Source organism: Neopelma chrysocephalum, unplaced genomic scaffold, assembly GCF_003984885.1.
Source record: "Neopelma chrysocephalum unplaced genomic scaffold, ASM398488v2 Primary Assembly neopelma1_96431, whole genome shotgun sequence".
Lineage (NCBI taxonomy): Eukaryota > Metazoa > Chordata > Aves > Passeriformes > Pipridae > Neopelma > Neopelma chrysocephalum.
The window spans coordinates 197,407-219,193 of NW_020925079.1; the positions used below are offsets into that span (position 1 = coordinate 197,407).

Sequence of the window (21,787 nt, forward strand, 5' to 3'; positions counted from 1 at the left end):
TGGACCTTTCTGGTACTGCTGGGACTCTGCCTGCAGAAAGTTTACTGTGAAAAGGGACTTTACTCCATAAAAAGATCTGGTTTAGTCTGGAAATTTTCTTATTCCTTGGTAGTCAGTGAAGGAAAAAGCCACTCATATGAATAAGCTGTGACATGCTATGGATAGTTCACTCATGTCTACCACAATAGTGGTAGTTGAAAAGATTTTTTGTTTGTTTTTCTCTAAGACCAGCCTGGCTTAATATATGTGCATCCAGGTAAACCGAGCTTTAAAACTTCAGAATTTATAACTGCAAATTACTTTCATCACCTGAGAGATACTTGGATCCATTTTAATCTGTTACAAACTTAAAGCAAAGTACACAATTCTAAAATGTAATGCCTCCAGACACTTTAGCTGGATCAGGAATATGAATTATTTACTTTCTTTTCAGATCATATGAATCTCAAGTTAGCTTTTAAAAACTTATTTTAATGTTTGAATGACTAAAATTTAATATCCATGGCCACAAAAAAACCCCAAAACAAGCCTTTGTCAGTGAAAGAGCCCCCTTGAAAGTGTAAATGAATGACATTAACACAAAATGTAATACTGATCTGCAGGATCCATTTTAGAAAACATTTTAATCAGGAAAGCCAGCACAGCTAAGCTCCAACGATTTACAAAGCATAGTTCACTTACCTTCCGTGTTCATCTTGGGTTTTATTAAAAGATGACTGCCACATACGAAAGTGTGTTACAGACATTAATATCAATAGACTGCAATTTTTTATTGCAGTAGACATACATGCGTATTGCGAGGAGGTACTTTTTCTTTCAAATATAGTAATCACTTTCTACATTTCCCCACAAAAGGCACGATAACCTCGGTTCAAATGATGCTAGTACCTTTTCTGCAAGCTCCATAGACGATTTTCTCTCTCTACAAAAGCTATGTATAGTCCAGTTCTTCTTTACTCTTGCAGATTTGGTACAAGGCAGATACATTTTTCCTATTGACTTTCAAAATATCTCATGCTATCATAAGCCAATCTCATTTGACACTGGGAAACTCTTAAATTAGTTGCATGAGCAATGAGTTTTATAAATTCTTAACTACAGCGCTAACTGAATTAATTGAGAAAACTGTCAGGAGCTGGGTCAGCAAAATCCCAAACACTTCTATCCTAGTGACACAAGTCCAAGCGTTTGTTGACTGCACTATCACAGGCACAGACCTGATCTGTTTGATTTGCACATGAATGCTGACATTTTTTGAGAATTACAGCATTTATAGGTAGTGCCTATGATAATTACTGAATAACTCCCTTTTTTTTTCTGTACTTCTCATCTTCTATTAAACCAATTTATTTTTTTTTTAGCTTCTTTTTTCCGTGTGTGGGTAGTATAGAGTCTCCATTCACGTGACCAGGTCCCCAAAAAAGTGTCTAAGGAGGAAGATTGTGCTCTTTGCTGGGAGTCAACTATTTCCTCAGCCTTGGTTTGCAAAACTCTTACATACCACGCTAACTTTCCTCTGAGCTTTGCATGGCCTTTAACTGAATATTCCCCGCAGAAGCCAACCCCTGCATCCATGTTATACAGCTGGTCCTTGGTTACTTAGGCTTGCAATGGTATTACCTATTGCTTACCTGTGGCCTTTGCACACCTGGCACAAAGTTGTCCAGCAGGATGCCTTCAGTGAATATCTAACAACTCCGTCCAAAGGCAAATGCCTCCTTTTATTCTCTGTTTCAAGACTGAATAGAATCAGCAGAGCTCTCTGTGACTGGAAAATACTGGCTTTCACTGGCATTTGAGTTGGATCTATTGCAGTTGGCCACTCAAACATACCCAGAGCTTGATGTTTTGAGGGTTTTTTTTTGTGAGGGTCTGTAAGGTTAATTGTTCACATGTCTCCTGATTTGGAAGGTAAACCATACTAAAGAAAAGCAAATCTATGCTTTCAAATAAATGTCTGTGCTAACATTCGTTGTTGGTGTTTTTTTCTTTTTAAACAAAGAAGTGTGCCAGCAAATATATCCTTCTTTATATCAGGCTGCAGCATTTTCTGCCATATAATGATGCATAAGTTATGCATGCCTGAACTAGAGATGCTTTAACGAGAACCAGTAGATCCAGAACTAGATCTTGAAAGATCCATTTCAGAGAATGTTTTTGCACTGATGACGTGGACAGGGAAGAGAAATGGAAAAAAAGAGGATAGATTTTTGTATGATGTGAAGACAGGTTTGTAAGGAAAACCTTGGCTTAAGAATATGGGATTCACACCCTGGCTCTCACCACAAAACTCAGCATGACTGGGCAAGACACTGAATATATCTCTACATATTTATAAATATATGCTCTATGTCTTTCCCACAAACACAAAATTTCTGTGTCACATGCACCAGGACTTTAGAACATTTCTGCCAGAGTATTAGTAAGACCGGGCAACTGAACCTCAGGAGGTAGGAAACCTTTCCTTTACTTTTAGAGACCTTATTCTGCTTTGTACAATGGAGCCCACTACACTTAGGCACTGTAGGAAGAGATTCAACTATTCAACACAAAACTGATTCCTACCCAAATTCTCTGGTATGCAAGATTGCTGTGACTGGTTTCTTCTGATAGCACTTTTGTGAAATTTGTTTTTCAAAGTTTGTGCTCTCTGAAAAGCACAATACTAAAGTATTTATATATACTTATATAAGTACTTATATACACTTACATACTTATATAAGTCCTTACATATACTTAGGCACAAATACTTAAGTATGAACATGCACACAGTTGGTAAGGTTTATGATATGGTATCCTACACACATACAAATATAAATATACTCCAAATATCCAAATGTTTCCTGTTCTAAGAACTCACAGTGGGCTCTGTGTACCACTTCAAAGTCCTTTGGGAGTACTGGGTTTCCTCTTGTCTCCCCTCCTCAGCTGAAGCTCTGGACAGCATGTGTGTTCCCTGCCACAGAGGACCACCAACAGAACCATCTGGGCTGTGATAACAAGGACACTGGGATCAGCAGGAAGTCATTGTCTCTAGTGATCCACATACGGGCACCCATGCTAATTAGAATCAACTCATTAGCACACAGGATTTCTTCCACTTGAGACCATGAGGTACAACATCTATTGCTGTTGGTCCTGTGGTAAATTTCCACGACAAGGCACAGCAAATGTCTTAAAACTGTCGTGACTATTGCAAGTTATTCCCCTGACCATGTGGTGGCTAGCTGTAGTGGAGCTTTGGTCTCCTTTTGTGGCAGTCTTTTTTTGTTTGTTACAGACATGCCTCAGCCTTTTCTTTGATCAGGATGTCCTTCTCTCTGGGGATGCTTTCCCCGTGAAACAAGTTTGGGTGGTCACGGGAAGGGAGCTGCTAAAACTTTCCATTGCTCCCGTGGCAGGAATTTGTTCTGGCTCCACACAGTCTACAGCACGGAATCTGTGACACACTTCCCTAAAGGTGAAAAATCTAAAATTATGAACAAACACAAGCAGAGGGGTGCATCTGAGCATGACCAGGCTAGCACCAGCAGTCTGATCAATGCATCTTGGGTGGCTGCTTGCCATTGCACTGGCAGGCTGTAGCGAATTAGCAGTGAGGGAGTGATCAGCAACCACATTTCAGTGGCTGTGGCCACGGTGTATTCAACACCCACCAGCAATCATCTGATCATACTCTTGGAAACTGCTCTTAACAGCCAGTTTTGCAATACTTCCGTAGCATCTGTTAATAAAAAGATAGGAAGTGTCAAAATGCACACACTTCTTAACAGTTAGATGAAAACATGGTATAGATTGGAGCTAATTGCGCTGATAAATACAAGATTTGACACAAAAATTCTCCTTTTGTCAGAATCTAAGTTTAATTAACAATTCGTAATGGCTGAGCCCAGTAATACAACTATATTTACTCACTCTAATTAGTGCAAGGTCCAGGGCAACAAAATATCACATCCCTAAGCATATATTTACAATAAAAACTAACATGATCTAGCATCAAAGTTCAGAAGAGTCATTCATCATCGATATTATTAAACAACTTCTCTCCATTAAGGTGAATCATACACCATTCTGAACCTATAAAACTAGGTCTTTCTAGCATGCAGTCATAACATGCTCTAATTGCAAGACAGTACCACCATTTTATGTTTGCTCAACCCTACATGCCTGGGAATGGACTCTATGAAACACTCCAGCCCCCCTTTGCATGACAAGATAGTTTGACACCAGGATGAGGATAAGCAATCTCTTTTTGGTGCTAGCTAATTTGTTCTTGAACGGATGCTTGTTTTCACAGAAATAACCATAAGGTATCATTACAAGATTATTCCAACCGTGTATCCAGATCTTGTGCTAAGAGTTCTCCATCCATTTCAGATCTTACTTTGAAGCTCAGGGGACTATTTATCTTAACAGCAAAACACTTGAGTGGAACATTTGACAATGAAATTCACAACCATGCATCAGAGACTAACTGACTGTTGTGCAGGCAAGGCTCAGCAACATTTGGCATCTGATATCCTGGACTGGGAAAGGGAGCTTCATGCTTAACTGTGTACATTGTCAGGAGAGTGTGAGAGCAGGACTAAAGGAGTGAGCACTCAAAGAAATCTGCAAAATTTAATGGTCCTTAACTATCTCAAACCACCATATACCAGACAGTCTAGCCAGTTAGATGTGAGAATGATATTAAGAGGAGGTCAAAAATCAACAGGATGTTGGCCTTGGTAACTGTGATATGAAAAGGGCATTACTTTTAGGTTTTCCATCAAAACTGGTGTCTTCTAATGATGGGTTTATTTTGGGGGGTGGGAGCATGTGTGTTTATTTTCTTCATTGAGTAATTAGGTGTTTTTGAAGTACCAGTTAAAAGTCCCAGGAACTTTTCTGTGGCCACATCATGATTTTACAGACCTGAGTATAGTCCTGGATACTGAGGAAATCCCTTTAATTAGTGAGAGAATTGTTAAAGGATTCTTTCTTCTTTTTTGATGACCATGTTATAACATGCAATGTCAAATAATTGCAATGCAATGCTCTGTAGGCCAGAGAAAATTATTCTCTGAAATGAGAAAAAAGCCTTTTGAATCCCTTGTCTTTTTAATTTTCCTTGTTTCCTGCACTGTTTACCAGGTAAATTATCAGCATTTATTCCCAACAGTTGCAGTAAAAACACTGAGGGTGCCTGAGAGAAAAGAACTACAGATGCACATTATTGGAGGTCTGGCTTTGATTACAGGAGATGTATTAAAATGATAATTTATGATTACTCATTAAAGATTTTATAGATTGTGGTTTATGATATCACATAGCACTTCCACCCCATTGGGAGCAGGTTTCAGGCTAAAGGCAGGAGTGATGACACAGCAGTAGTAGCTCAAAGTGGTAATAGCTCACTTTCCCATAAAACCTCCAAATTCGTAATGGAGGTTAGTAACAGGATAAATTCATGGAAAAATGGCCCTCAGCTGAACTCAGTTAATAAATCAGAAGGTCGTGAGATCTTTGATAGTGCGAAAAGAATACGCTGTGACAAAGGTTCCATGACACCTCTGAGCTCCCGTTTAGCCAGCAGATCACTGACACAAGCATGTGTAGGAAGTAGAGAAGCAAGGCTGGCTAGAACAGCAACTCCTTATACTGAATTCATACTCAAATCATTTTCCCTCCCCAGAAAGAGGAGAGAAGAAGGAAAAGGAGGGGAGGGGAAAGGTTCTCATTGTTCTAAGTTTAGCAAATAACTTCCTTTGTTCCCGGCAATATCTGAAAGAAATGTTCAAACCTGGATACTTAAAATTAGACTCCCAAGCCTATCTTTAGAGAATTAAGTACAAAGTCACGTTTCTGTAACCTCTCTTTAGATGGATCCCTCCACTCAGCCATGCAGTATCTGACATGCACAGAAATTCGCAGAGGTGAGGGCTTTAGCAAATACAGATGTGCCCTTCAGAAGCACAGTCAAGCATCTTCCAATACAATTAATGCACAAAATAAAAAACTGTATAGAGTTATGAAAAATCTCTCCCTTTGCAGGAGGAGAGCGCCTGGCAACAGCATCTCCTATGCAAGTTCCACTGTTCAACACCCAATTTAATGCACAATTATGCCCTGCATAAAGTAAGAATCCTGGACACCATTGCAGTAGTTTATTTCCAGTTGTTTACACATTCCAGTTATTTTCCTGTGGTTTGACCTGTCCAGTCCTAAATTGTAAGTCTGAATGCAAACCTTTATGGCACCAAAAGATCATTCCAGGGGTATTTCTAAGTAGGCACTGATTAGTGTGTAATCAGTATTGTATTTCAATTTTCTGCTTCATTGAGAGAAGTGGAAAACAAAGACAGAGCTTCACTAATTCCTAGGTTAGTCAGGTGGAGACCAGCTTAACTCGGTGGAAAGCAGTGGGAATACTCCAAACTAGAAAAGTTCCATAGAGGGAAAGCAGCTCCTCCCAATGGCTGCACTGGCTTATCCTGCTCCATTAATGCCTTGTTCCCATCAGAAAGGGATCCTGTGAAGATGCTGATATATGTTATCCAAAAAAACTGTCAGTGGGACCCTTATTAAAGGGTCCCTACCTCTCCCCAGGATTCACTGTGAAAAACCTCCTTTCTCTTTCCTCCATGGTGCTCTCAGTTTACAGCTCTCACTGCCAGTGGAGAGGCTTTTGCCACCATAAATAATAAAATTAAGTACTTAGTTAAAATCACACAAAGCTACAAATATAAGGCATTTATAGGCACGAGCTTTTTCTCCAGGAAATGAAATTACTTCTTTTCAATAACTGTAAAGTGCCTCAAAGTGGTATGACATCTGCACCAAAACACTGCCAATGAAGGCAGCTAGGGTGCAGTTTCTGAGATGCTGGTCTTTGGTGAGATTCCTGTGTCGCAAAGGGAACGGTGTTATTGCTCAGTCAAAGGCTCAGGAGACTTTGTTGGATGCTTGATGGCATCAACATGCAGATTCTTGCTAGCTGTTACTACTGACCCAGCTTAGCCACACTCTCATGCCTGAAGCACATTGCCTTAGTTAATAAAAAAAGGGGCTTACACGGTAAAATGGAAATCAGAAAACCTAGATATAGTCTCAAAGGCTAAAAAAAACCAGGTTAAGCAGAGGATGGGAATTTGTGGTGATATGATAAAGAAAAGGGAGGAGATTAGCAAATTTTATAGTGCAAGCAAGTCTAAGGTACTTACAATGCAAACTCCCTCCCTAAGTGGAAGAAATTGGAAGCTGAAAAACTTCTCCCACTGTTTTTTTGACAGAGCAAATTACTGGTTCAATTCAGCAGTTGCCCCACAAAGCCATTCCTGAGACTGCTGCATCCTGCCAGACCAGAAGCTAATACACACTCGGCTCAACAAAACTGTTTGCATAACACACTGCTGCATCTCTGGGGTTTCCTATAACTGCTAGCAGACCCTTAAATATCATGAGACTCACAGGGCAGGATTTTCAGAGGTACTCTTAATTCTGCAGCCGTGGAGCTGGACAGCAAATCTTTATAGCTTGAAATATTCCACAGTGCAAATCCACACTGGAGTTTCATTCCTATTTCAAAGTTATGTTGCAATGCAGTAAAGTGACTGCAAACTTATGTGTGGGATCAACAACACTGAGAGAACTGGCTATAAGAATAAAGAGATTCCTCATCACCTTTCGAACTCTGACCCTTGAGTTGAGAAAACAAAAATGCTGGAGAAGAAACGCTTTTTTTAGAATCGTCCTTAAACTCAAGGGTCTGTTTTTTCTGGTTTGTTGTGAAGGGTGGTGAGACTATGAAAAAGATGTCCTATCCAAGGCAAAGCAAGGAAACCACCTGGAGTTTTTCTGCAAGAAACATTTTTCTTTTCCCTACAAATTCTGCCTCTGGGATGTCCTTTCCATGAAAGGACCTTCAGTGCAGTGGAAGAAGTGGGAGGATGTGAGAGTATGGCACATTTTGGAGCCAGCATCATTACTTTCAGAAGCAGATTGTGCTCTCTAACCACTCACAATCCACTCCAGGACCAGCCATGTTACAGCCACGCTGAGTGCCAACTATATTCCTCTCTTTGCTCGTTACAGAGATTGGTTTTATTTTTCAGCTCCATTGAGTCTGTTAAATCTTGATAACTACCAACCTAATTCCCTGATGTGCCAATCCGTAACAAACTCTGGTTCCTATTGCTGGATGGCATTTGCTTCATCAAGGAATGGTTCTCCTTGTTAGTCACTTTGAGGCAACGGTACTTTCTTGGCATATGGGTCATTCCAGTCCAATTTCAGCTAAGTTTCCAGGATTGAGTTGAGGAGGTTTACCCACTTTGGGCCTCAAGCAGAAATTGGAGAAGGATAAGAAAGAATATTATGCACTTAAACCACTTTCTGTGCATATGGTTGTGCAAAGATTTCTGAAAACAACCATGAAAAATACAACTTCAGGGCAGGGTTTACTGGTCTGAAAGCAACTACCATATGCTGAGAGTCCTCCTGTCCTTTTGAGAGTCCTTTTGACTATGAAACTCACCCTCTAACTCCATTCTGTTCAAAAGGAACATGGTAATTTATTGGGACTGTGACGATGTCAAGAAATAACAATCTTAAAATAAAAAAGAACAGTGATTGAAGAAAAAAAATGTATTTTACCTCCAGATGATAACTTGTAGCACATTGTTCTCAATTTTTAGAAAACACTTCAGAAATACCAGATTATTACAATTTCAATTTAGGCTTTTAGGAAGGAGGTTACACTGTTAAAGTCAAAGGTATAGCTACCTGGATTGTTGCTCATTCAGAGATTAGACTAGACCAGGCTAGACTAGATTAGAATAGAATATTTCAGCGGGAAAGAACCTACAGTGAACATCTAGGCCAACTGCAGATACTGAGTGGTAATGACTGTAATAAATTAATAAAAGCAGCCAAATTCAGCTAAGTTATTCAGCTAAATAAATAATATTGAATTATTAAAGTCCTTATAGAAACTCAAGGTCTCTCAAACAACCCTTCTGCAAAGTGAAAAATACTTTAAAAAAAAGTTTGCAACTTTATCTTGTACGAGAAAAGAGTTGCATGATTTTTTAATTTCCAGCTATGAAGCACAGACAAGGAATACCACACCTGGCATGATTTAGGAGCAGTCAAAGTAACTTGCTAAGATGGCTTATATGACACAGGGGTATTTATCACAATCAGGAAGAGAGATGGGCTGTGTCAGAATGGCAGGCAAATGGTCTCACCAGGCAGAGAATGCCTGCTACCATGAAAACTGTTTAAACACAGCCTGAAATTGCCTACTTCTGACCCAAACATACAAAACTCAAGACACAACCATCATACCACATGCCCTTGCTCCTTGCAGCTCCCGGGCTGCCCACCTTTTACATCCTCAGTAATATGCAAGTCCCTGGAAGTAGGTACCAGGGTCTTTGCCACAGTCCTTAGCTTTCTTCCCCTTTTTCTCCTCTATCATGTTGCCATTTCTGTTTATTTTCCCAGAAACACTGACTTTACAAAAACATAATGTAAGGGTAGTAACAAACATGGGCTCAGAGTCCAAATCCGTCCAGAATCACTGAGAAAAACCAGACGTATTTGTTACAAACACATGCCTGGCCAGCTTCAACTGTGCCTGCAGCTGACTTTTACTCTTGATACAGGACTCAAGGGTTCAACAGAGAAGTCAGGAAAACAACACACATATGTGGGTGCCTCTGGTGCACCCACAGCAGGAGTGAGGGGAGGTGTGGTGTGTGCTGCAGTTCTGCCTCACTTTCTGAGTCAGGGAGTTGGCAGAGCACCTTCAGACCCGCCCATGCATCTCGAAATTTGTGAAGGCACTTTGCACCAGTCTCAGACTGATGTGGAGGGATGTACATCCACTCCTGATGTACAACAGTGTAAGAGCAAGTAGACAACAGCGTTTTTTTGGTTTGTGCCCAGAACCACACAGTGAGGACTAAAAGCAGGCCTTTGACTGCAGGCAGAGAGACACTATTCCCTTTGTTCTCTTGAGTCAGAGTCACCAAACTTATCTTGGAGCCGTGTGGACAGCTGATAATATGGACAAATTCAACAAAAACTGCTTCAGACACATGCTTCCAGATTCAGTCTGGGTCACCTCTGCCTTTTCTTTTCATATTTTGCAACCTGCTCTTGCCTGCTGTCAGACGAGATTTTAAGTCACCTCTTTGTAAAGTTCACTTTGTTTTGCTGTACCAACCTTTACTGGCCTTTGCTTAGTGATGTTCAATTGGTACACAAGAAAGAAAATTGAAGAATCCTTTCTAAAGCTAGGGAAGGTTTTCCAGATCCAGAAGCCAAAGAGCAAATTCTCCAGTGTATAAGCAGTGCAGGGTAGACACAACAAACTCTACTGTTCTTTTCATACCCTCTGGAAGAGAGATGTCCCAGGTGGTCAAATTTGCAGTGTGAGGGTGTGACAGGGCATGTATCCAGCTGTCAGTTCCATGGCAAATGCAACTGGGGAGGCACAATCCCAGACAGCAGCACAGTCTGGGGCCTGACCTGCTAGAAGGCAGCTCTTTGGAGAAGGACCTGGTGGATGACAACAAGCTATCCATGAGCCAGCAGTGTGCCCCTGTGGCTGAGAAGGGCAATGGTATCCTGAGGTGCATTAGGAAGAGTGTTGTCAGCAGTTTGAGGGAGGTGATCCTGCCCTTCTACTCAGCCCTGGTGAGGCACATCCAGAGCGCTGTGTCCAGTTCTGGGCTCCTCAGGACAAGAGGGACATGGAGCTCCTGGGGCAGGTCCAAAGGAGGGCTGTAAAGGTGATGACGGAACTGGAGCCTCTCTTTTATAAGGAAAGGCTGAGGGATCTGGGCCTGTTCAGCCTTGAGAAGAGACAACTGAGAGCAGACTTATCAATGTACATAAGTATCTGAAGGGAGGGTGTCAGGATGCTCTTCTTGGTAGGGCCAAGAAGTAGGACAATTGATGTACAGGAAGTTCCACCTGAAGATGAGGAAGAACTTCTTTACTGTGCAGGTAACTGAGTACTGGAACAGACTGCCCAGAGAGGTTGTGGAATCTCCCTCACCGGAGATGTTCAAGGACCATCTAGGTGCAATCCCGTGTCATGTGCTCTAGGGTGACCTTGCTTGAGCAAGGAGGCTGGACCAAATGACCCACTGTGGTCCCTTCCAACCTGACACATTCTGCTGTTCTGTGGCTCTGTGATTCTGTAGCTGGACAGCTCTGGGCTGCTCAGGGAGCTTTGAATGCAAAAATTCCACCAGCCAAACCCACAGGCTATCATCGTTATGCCAGAACCTCAAGCCCAGGAGATTCATTGAAGCCTTGCAAAGATTAGCCACTAGACAGTGACAAAATCCTCACAGCACAAATTGCAATTAGTACAAGCAAACGGGACCTCTTTATCATGAAGCATCTGTTTGCAGTCTATTTTAATCATGGTACATTCAGGCTCCCAAATTTAAGAACAGATGCAAACTGATGCCTGCTGGGCATGAACATGCTGGTAACCTTCAGTTCAAAGAGGGAAATGAAACCAAATACAAATGGGATTAGCAAGAAGACAAGTGATTTATTTCTCTGCAAGGAAAACAGAAACCATTGTGCATCCATTGGAAAGAGGACAGAAAAGATTTTGGGGCTTGACTCCTTACCTCAGGCCAACAGGCTTAAGACATGACAGAAACCTGGCAAAACTTGACTTCCCCACTTACTCTGAGCAAGATGCAATTCCATAGGGAGGGAACTGTATTGTGCTGGTGACAGGGTGGCAGATTATGCTGCACTCATTTTAAATTGAGTTCTTGACATTCTGTAAAGCATGATTATTTTGGCAGCCTGTTCTATAGCTATAGCCTGAATTGTAGTCAGCCTCCAGTCTCCAGAGTTTGTCCAGAGAAGGGCAACACAACTGGTGAAGGGGCACAGCTCCCATGAGGAGAGCTTGAGGAAGCTGGGGGCATTTAGCCTGGAGAAAAGGAGGCTCAGGGGAGACCTTATCACTCTCTATAACTACCTGAAGGGGGGTTGTAGTGAGGTACAGGTCAGTTTCTTCTCCTAGGAAACAAGTGGCAGTACAAGAAGAAATAGCCTCAAGTTGTGCCAGAGGAGGCTTAGAATAAACATTAGCAATTTTGTCTTTAAAGGAAAGGGTTGTAAAGCATTGGAACAGACTGTCCAAGGAAGTGGTAGAGTAACCATCCCTGGAAGTGTTCAAAAACATGTGGATATGGCACCTGGGAACACAGTTTAATGGTGAGCATGGTGGTGATACTAGGTTGACTGTAAGACTTGGCGATTTTAAAGGTCTTTTCCAACCTTAAGAATGCTATGATTCTATGATTCTTTCAGAATGTAGTGAGTCTTCCCTGTCAGTAAAGCCTAGATCCAGCTGCACATTCAACCCTAGCTTTAACCCTTGGGACAGGGGAGTTTTTCGCACAGCTGAAATTCACTTGGAAAAAAATGGTCCTTGACTGCTCCATATCCAGTCTCCTTCAAAAGACCACATGCATGAGAGAATTCATCACATCCAGCTGGAGGCTGATCTTTGCTTTGCAGGGGCAGATATTACATTTTGAAGAGTGATGGGAAGATAGAAGTCCTTCAGGCATCCACAACAAGAGAAATCTACTTGCACTCCTGGGAACAGCTGTTTTGCAGAAGCCACATCAGTAGGTACTTTTTTGGCAAAAGGTACAATCAATGGGAAGAGAATTAGAGTCATTCTATTGGGAATACAATCCTATGAAACCTCACCAACCATGGGGCTTGAGTGTCTTCTGTATGTTGGCATGTTCTAGTAATCATAGAACCACAGAATAGTTTGGGTTGGCAGAGACTTTCAAGATCACAGAATCACAGAATGGTTTGGGTTGGAAGGGACTTTAAAGATCATCTCATTTCAATCTCTCTACCATGGGCAGGGATACCTGCCACTATACGAGGTTGCTCAAAGCCCCATCCAACCCCGCCTTTAACTCTTCCAGGAATGGGGCACCCACAACTTTTCTGGGCAGCCTCTTCCAGTGGCTCACCACCCTCACGGTAATGCCCAGGGTGAACTGAATTGTTCTTGCTATCCCACCAGTACTGTGGGCAAAACAACAAACAATGTTTTTTGTGGTGTTGCATTTCACAAATAGACCCTCCGTGTGTAGAAGCCTTTCCCCTCACTCGAGCCTTGCTAACACTTTTCTGGTTTAGACTTTAATGTCTAGTAAGGGTTCAGCTGAAATATCAGCTTTTTTCTGAGCAAAGACAGTAATAAGGCTCTAACAAGTCTCTTTCTTCTGCTGTGGATCCATTGATTTGCCTGAAAACTACTTCTTCAAAGGGAGGGCTTTGACTAGGTTTTCAGCCAGTTCTTGCGGTTTTAGGAAAAGGAGAGATGAATCAGGAAAGCATGCCTGGGAGTTGGGGCAGGTACTGACCTCCCAGATTTTGGATGGCTTTAGATGAATGTAAAGATATGGAGCTATAAATATGCAGACTTATTGTGCTGAGATAGAATTTGAAGGCACTGGGCAACTGTAATTGGATAATTAGCTTGAATGTCATCTGAATATCTCTCTCACCTGTCCACATACAGTGGTGTTTGAACAACTTTTGAATGCTGCTAGCATGTGTCTCACAGTTTTTGTGGTTTTGTGCTCTTTCCAGTTAAGGATTAGAGTGTGATTACTCAGGATGTGCTGCACCTTTCAACTGAGTAAAGAAATTGCTATACCTAAGCAGAAAATCAGCTGCTGGCTTGCAAGCGGTTAGCTGCTCGTCTCAGCCACGTTGTTTTTCTGGCTTTTCCCTAACTTCCTTCTTTGTCTGATCCTTTGAAAAATGTCACACCCAAGTTATATTCAAGTGGGCTGCACCTGCCTAGCGCAAGGGTAGAAGGAGAGCTGCAGCAACTAGAACAGAAAGGGCTTCTAAACTGTGGTTTCGTCTGACATTTCAAAGTTCTTCTTCCTCATGTAAGTACAAACTGCATATGAAAACACTACAGGGTGATGAAAAATCTTCCTTTTATTGAATTATCCCTCTACAAGACTTACAAGGTATGGTGAATACTTCGTTCTGAGGTGAGATAATTATAATGCTTAATTATTTCAGAGCGGAAATCTACTGTAGAGAAATTATATTTGTCTTATTAAAAAAAGAAAAAGAAAGAAGCTAATTTTATAATTCAGGAGCGTAATGTGGTGAAAGCATTGCATTTTAAAGAAAAGGAAAAACCTCACAGTACATTACTTGGCCATTCCAAAAAAGAGAGGTAGTTTAAAACTGACTTTGTAGGCTATACTGAGAGCAATTTTAAATTTGAGTTCTGGTGCTCCCAGGAGAAGAACTGCTGTAAAGATTTCACCAGATCTTTACTGACAATGTTGGGATCTCATAGGACATTCACATCACTCAGAGGACATGACACGATTTCTCGTAAATTAGTTGCATAAAGATTGTATCACCAGTTAAATTTTTCCAGTTTAACAAGTAGAGTACTTAATCTGGACATAATTACTATGGAATGAAAATGGCTGTTACATGTTGAGCTGTAATACATAAAATGACAAAATACATACATAAGAATTGTTCTAAATGTACTTAATTCACTATATTACAATCTTACCTCTGTATCTCCTAGATAAAGAGAAGTTAGAGTGCTGATGAGAAGCTGGAACTGAGCCTGGCAAAAGACACAAAGAATAAAAGGAAGGGCTTCTACAGGTATGTTAACCAGAAAAGGAAGGTCAAAGAAGGTGTACCCCCCCAAAAAACGACATTGGGAAACTGTTAACAATAGATGAGGAGAAGGCTGAGGTACTCCACAAATTTTTTGCCTCAGTCTTCACTGGTAACCTCTCTTCCCACACCTCTGGAGTGGATGGACAGCAGGATGGGGACTGAGGGAGCAAAGTCCCTCCCACTGAAAATAAAGATCAGGTTCATGAGTACCTGAGAATCCCAAATGTAGATAAATCCTGCACCCCAGAGTCCTGAGGGAATTGGCTGACGTACTTGCCAAGCCACTCTCCATGATATTTGAAAAGCCATGGCAGCTAGGTGAAGTCCCAGGTCACTGGAAGAGGGGAAATATCGTACCCACCTTTAAAAAGGGTAGAAAGAGCACCCTGGCAACTACAAACCTGTCAGCCTCATTTCTGTGCCTAGGAAGATCGCAGAATGGATCCTCCTAGAAGCTGTGCTAAGGCAGATGAGGGACAGGGAGTGAAATTGGGACAGCCAGCATGGCTTCACCAAGAGCACGTCCTGTTTGATCAACCCAGTGGCCTTCTATGATGTCGTTTATCCGGACTTCTGTAAAGCTTTTGACATGGTCCCCCACAACATCCTTATATCGAAATAGCAGAGACAGATTTGATAGGTGGACTCTTAGACGGATATGAAAGAAGTTGAACAGTGTCACATCCAGAGTGTAGTGGTCAATGTCTCTGAGTGACATCAGTGACAAGCAGCATCCCTCAAGGGTCTCTATTATAAATAACCAGTGTTACTTAGTATCTTCATTAATGACACAGATGAAGAGAATCAAGTACACCCTCAGCAAATTTGCAGATGACACTAAGCTAAGCAGTGCAGTTGCGTTGACACACCTGAAGGATGGGATGCCATCCAGAGGGACCTGGACAAGCTCAAGAAGTGGGGCCATGGGAATCTCATGAGATTTACCAAGACCAAGTGCGCAGTGATGCACCTGGGTCAGGGCAACGCCCCGTATTGATACAGGCTGGGGGATGAACAGATCGAGAGCAGCCCTGTTGAGAAGGACCTGAGGGTGCTGGTGGGTGAGAGGCTGGACATGACCCAGCAATGTGCACTCACAGCCCAGAAAGCCAATTGTGTCCTGGGCTGCATCAAAAGCTGCGTGGTCAGCAGGGTGAGGGAGGGGATTCTGCCCTTGTAGTCTGCTCTGGTGAGACCCCACTTGGAGCACTGCATCCAGCTCTGGGGCCCTCAGCACAGGAAGGATATCAATCTGCTGGAGTGAGTCCAGAGAAGGGCCAGCAAGATGAGGAGAGGGATGGAGCACCTCTCCTATGAGGAAAGGCTGAGAGAACTGGGATTGTTCATCCTGGAAAAGGCTTAGGGTGTCTTAATGCAGCCTTCCAGTACCTGAAAGGAACTTAAAAGGAAGATGGAGAGAGACTTTTTACAAGATCATGTAGAGAACAAAAGAGAATGGCTTCCAGCTGAAAGAGAGTAGGTTTTGATTAGGTATTAGGAAGAAATTCTTTACTGCGAGGGTGATGAGACACTGGAAAAGGTTGCCAAGAGAAGTTGTGGATGCTTCATCCCTGGAAGTGTTCAAGGCCAGCTTGGATGGAGCTCTGAGCAACCTGGTCTAGTGAAAGGTGTCTCTGTCTAGAGCAGGGGGTCAGAATTAGATGATCTTTAAATTCCCTTCCAACCCAGGCCATTCTATGATCTGTGATTGCATGTCCATGATCATGGACTGTCTGAGCTGACGTGTGGAAGGTACATGTGAAATGACCTTCACCACGATTCCTGGATCTTACTCCTTCTCATATAAACCCCTCCACATATATTGCTTCCCCTGTGAATCATGGAAGGAGGGAGAGCAGCTTTTTATCCTGTTGTGTTCCCTGATGTCCATTGATTTCTTCACTGAGGAGAAAGTCTGTTGCATAATGTGTCCCAGCAGACCTGAATATAGATGTTTTATTTGGATTCTGAAGATCCTTAAAGCAAACCCACCTGTCAGTTCCCACAACTTGCTTTCACAAGTTGCACAAATTTTGCAAGTTGCTTTTCACCTTGCTGATAAACCTGGACACTGCTGTTATGGCAATACTGAATGGTTCAAACTCCACAATACATCTTGATCACTGACCTCATGCTGTGCTGGGAGTTAAACCTATTTACCTGTTTCCTCACAACCGTTATTTATGACAATACTCAGGCTCCAAGCATAGTTAGCTCAACACAATTCTCCTGCAAGTGGCATTAAAAAATTCAGCTTTTCTGACTCACTGCGAATCAGTATGATCAGAATACATTACTCATTAGCAGCTGGACACCTGAAAGGCTTAACTCAGGCAAAATAAGGATGGAGCAGTTAAAAAAAGGAAGAGAGATCAAGTGATAGATTGAATATGACCGAAGATCTTCGGATTTCTATGTCTTGTAGAGATCGATCTCAGGTATTTATCAGTTAAGTTTCTGTCTACTGCAAGTTGGCTGTCGGCTAGTTTATTTCATCCTGATAATGATTAGAATAATACTCAAAGTACAATATCTAATATCCTTTCCAGAATTTTCATCATAATTAATTATTATCTCTCTAGTTATTCTTGTAAATACTAATGCTTCTTTGAATTTAACTAAACTCTTGGCTTCAAGATCTTGCCTTGGCATTGGATTCCATAGTTTCAGGTTTTGGGAAACTGTCACCTTTAATTCCTACCACTGCCTCTGAATTCTTATATTTTGAGGCATGAGTGTCTATTCCTCCAAGTTTAGATCACTCCATTTTATATTTTCTATCACCTCCTGTTTGTCATGTCACAAAACAAAGTCAGATGCAAGAACATTCACTCAAAGAATACAGTCTTTTAATCTCTGCATAAAGCAGGAAAAGTCAAAGGCTGCTTTAATTTGATCTAAAAAAACAGGTGCTTCTGTAAACCTCTGCAGTTTATTCCCTTTTCCTATATTCCTGACAATTCCTGAGCATTTGCAATCTGCATGGCTAACACCTGCTAGGGACCGATCTCTTCCCCACTGAATACCTGAATGAAATCACTGGATAATGCTCACTTTTACTGGATGAAGACCTGGTTTATAGCAATTTATCTCCATGAGCTTTTCATAAAATTTGGATTAAGGAAAATTCTTCTTCTTTCTTCGTTGCCTTTTATGCCCTGCTCTTTAATTCAACTCTCTATTTTAGTTTAGCTTAATTCTGAGTAAAAGTGCTCACATCAGTATCTAATTATGCGTAATAAATGCATTTCAAAAATTAATTTAGATCCTATTGTCTGAAGGCCCCCATGAAGCAGGTTCCAGAATATCTGTGAAGTACGTAATAGTATATATATATATATATATATATATAAATAAATTGTTGGATGCTTTTATCTCTTATATCCATCACACAGAGGCAGTTATTAAAAAAAAAAATCCTGCAACCCTGTTGGGTTTCACAGCTGTTTCACAGCTTTAACACCTTGAAGTACTTAAAGATCAAGTTCTGCTCTTTCTGAACCCTATGAGTGCTGCTTCCCTGCCCCCCACATCTTGAGCAATAGACATGTGGTGCTGGGGGTCACCCTGCAGTGACACTGCAGGTACTGACACTGCTGAGACCCTCCTGACTTGCCAGTCTCCTACTAAGTGCTGGAACGTGCTTTTGTCTGATTTCTCCCATCACCTCTGCCTGTCCCACTCACCTGGAAAAGCAGGCTTCTTCACATTGTTTTAGTGTCACAGATAAGGAACCTGGGGGCCCTACTCCAGCACTGGCATGCATCATCAGCTCAGAAGGAGATCGGTGATGTTACGCCCCTATCCTCTCACAAATTCACACCGAAGTTATTGAGGTTCATAAAACCCTGTGTGATTCAGGACCCTGTAACTGCAAACACATGGTGTCCAGCCCCCCCCCGTCCTTAAAAGCTGCTCTCATGGTGAGACCCATAGACCCTCTCTCTCAGTAGCTGCTGTTTGTCTGCTGCCTGCAGATCTGGGCACCGTGACTTGTGCCAGGATGACATTTCCTTTGCAGCGCCCATTAACTGGAGCAAAACCAATCATTTGAAAATTGGAAACTGTGATGAAATGAAATGATTCCGTAGAAGGCACAGCACAATTATTTCTTGCTAATGCTAAAATCATGGGCAGGGTGCTCCTGTGGGAAGATTTTCCATCCAATTTGTATTGTGACAGACATGATTACGAAGTGGGCAAAATCAAGGCATCGCAGTGTATAAGTCAGAGCACAGAATGGATAAGGGTTTAACTCCTGAAATAACAAAATCAGCAGCAGTGTTGTTGGTTATACGGATTCACTTTCTAAATTTTCCCTGTGAACTCTGCCTGCAGAACTAGCGGTCATTAGCAGACTGCAGAAACAAATTGGCACGTCTTAGGGAGGCAGATAGTTTAGTTTTTAATGAATGGCCAATAAAAAAGCTACTAATGCCATAGATAGCAAGGAAAAAAATTATAAATTTAATTATAACCATTAATCTTGCTGATACAATACTTATTCCCAAACTCACTAAAATAAACATCAGACACCCAAGCGGCCTCAGTGGATTCTAAATAGGAACTTTAAGAAGCAATATACAAGAACCAAGAAACCCAGAATGCAACATGGTAGCTTGAAATTTCTTGCTTCTGTTTCAGATATGAGTAATGACTAGTGTGTCAGAAAAACCCTGTTTTTCACATCTATGTCAGTTGGTATAAGAGCACATCTGCTATTACCTCTTCCCACAGATGAATCCTGCCTCAGGTGATACTTAAGCACTCAGTATGCACAGCAGGAATGTATAATGATCTCTCAGTTTAGATTACCATCACCACCAAAAAAAAAAAAAAAAAAAAAAAAAAAAAAAAAAAATCTGGTATCCATCAAAACCAAATGGGAACCCAGGGTTTGCAAACACACACAGAAAGTGTGATGGATGTGATATCACAAGTCAGTACAGTAATGCAACAATACTTTCTTCCTGCTGAAAGAGCCCAGGACTTTATCACAAAGTCACATCAGAGTCACTGGCATTTAGCCCTTGGAGAATATCTACTTCCTTTCTAAACAGTGCTGCAAACTTAGCTGGATTGACAGCCCCAGGACCTGACGCATAAAATTTAGCTACACAACAGGAACAGCGCTGTCAGAGTGAGACTCCTCTAGCTCTGCTCCCCAGGGCATCTGTGAAAGGACAGTTTTGTCTTTTTGCTCTTTAATGAGTTCAGTCAGTCTCAGTCTTAAGGAAAACAAGATTTCTTTATCTGTTTAAGATCGTCAGCTCACCTTCCATCCCTGGTTTCCCAAAATCCTAGCTGCTCTGTGTATATAGCAGAATTCATTTTTAATTTGATGGGAAAAAAAAATGCCATCACATTCTTGTTCTGTCCACTGCATACTACCAGAAGACAACATTCATCTCTTGGTTTTGGAGGAAAAAGCTTAATTCTAAAGAGGGGAAAACACTTTCTGCAGCTAGGGGCTAGACCAAGTATAAGACTATATGTAGTTCAAATACAACAGGACTTTGAATGATTGCACGGCTACAAAAATTAAGCACTAAACTGTGCAGGTCCAGCATCTGACCAGGACGGTGGGAGAGGCTACATACAAATGAATGGGGGGGGGGGGTAAAGTCATGCATGGGCCAAGCATTTTGAACAGCCTTGATCAATATCTTTCCTGTTTGGTATTACTATGCTGTTGCTTTTCTTGTCTGAGTTTTCCCCTGCAAACCCATGTAGTTCAGTCTCAAAGTGTTCTTACTAGAGAGGAACAACAAACACTTACAAAATCAATCATTGTTCAATGAGATCTAATCACAGTCCATCCTGGAGTTTGATTAAGTGCCCTAACTACTTAAGAAAACAAACAAAACAGCCAAAAATGTAGTGCTGCTCTAGACCAGAACAGGATAGACTACCAGGCAAGCTAAGAGGAAGATAGGATAATGTATTGTATTTCAGAGACTTTAAGTCCTCCAAACCTGCTTTGCAGCTCATTCTCTCCCAAACTGTGGGGCTGTTGCTTTTTCTTTTTTCACCTAAGAGCTGGTAAAAATGAGGCCCCAGTGTTTTAGTTCATATTCACTCACTGACTGCTAAAGGAATCCTGTGATGAGTAAAGCATCAGCCTGAATTCTCTCAGTGCTCAGCTTTCCATCTTCAGGAGATTTTAATATCTTTTTTAAATCACTTTCACCTGGTAAAAATTAAAGCACAGGACCCTCAACCTCATGCTGTAATTTAACAATGAGTCTTCTTGTTGATTTCAAGGCCTGTGTCCATGTGTTTACTGACAGACAGAGCTGCTCACAGGATTGATACATCTGGTTTGATACACTGCCCGGGATATCAACATTTACAAACAATAGCTTACAGAAGAGTCCATTGGACTGCAGGAACTGTGGGACTTAAACAAATCATCAGAAAACTAAAAGGAGGAAAAAATACAGTATGACTCACTCAAGCATTTGAGGCCAAGAAGTATGGTTAGAAGAAACAACCAATCCTTTTCTTAGCAGTCACAGATCAGTATGACATTGGTCTGTGCTGTGAATTTCTCGTTTTTCACTCTATGACATCAAATCAGATTACAGAATTGTTTATGATAACAATATTACAGTTACATTAACAGTTTCTGAGCAAGATTTTGATAAATATATTCAAATATATTCATAAAAAGCTGTATCTATCTATACATACAAAAAATACCGGTTTTAGTTGAATTAGGGAAAATGTTAGCAATATACTGAGGACAACGCATCTAGAAAAAACCAGGATTAATCCCATCACTGTGCAGTAGTTTGTAACTGCTTTATACTACCTTACCATGAATGAGATGCTACAAATTATATAGTTTTAAACTGGTGACAGACAGGGTCTGCTCTCTCAGTCCCTAACAGAGGGTGTAACTTGTCCTACTGTCTTTGAAGTGAATGGAGGCTTTTTTCTTTTTTTTTTTCTTTTTCCCTTTGCTGTTCTCTGCATTTGCCACTGCCTTTTCTTGAATTCTCCAGCACAACCACTTGCCCACTTCTCCTTTAACCCACTATTCCTTTCCCCAGTTACTTTCTCT

At 41.4% G+C, this 21,787-nt stretch overlaps 1 protein-coding gene across 1 annotated transcript in view; it reads right to left on the minus strand.

The window, feature by feature from the left end:
* LOC113981308 (pro-neuregulin-1, membrane-bound isoform-like) overlaps nt 1–21,787 on the minus strand; it is a 307,634-nt gene that overhangs the window by 139,521 nt on the left and 146,326 nt on the right. The gene's annotated exons all lie outside the window — the stretch shown is intronic.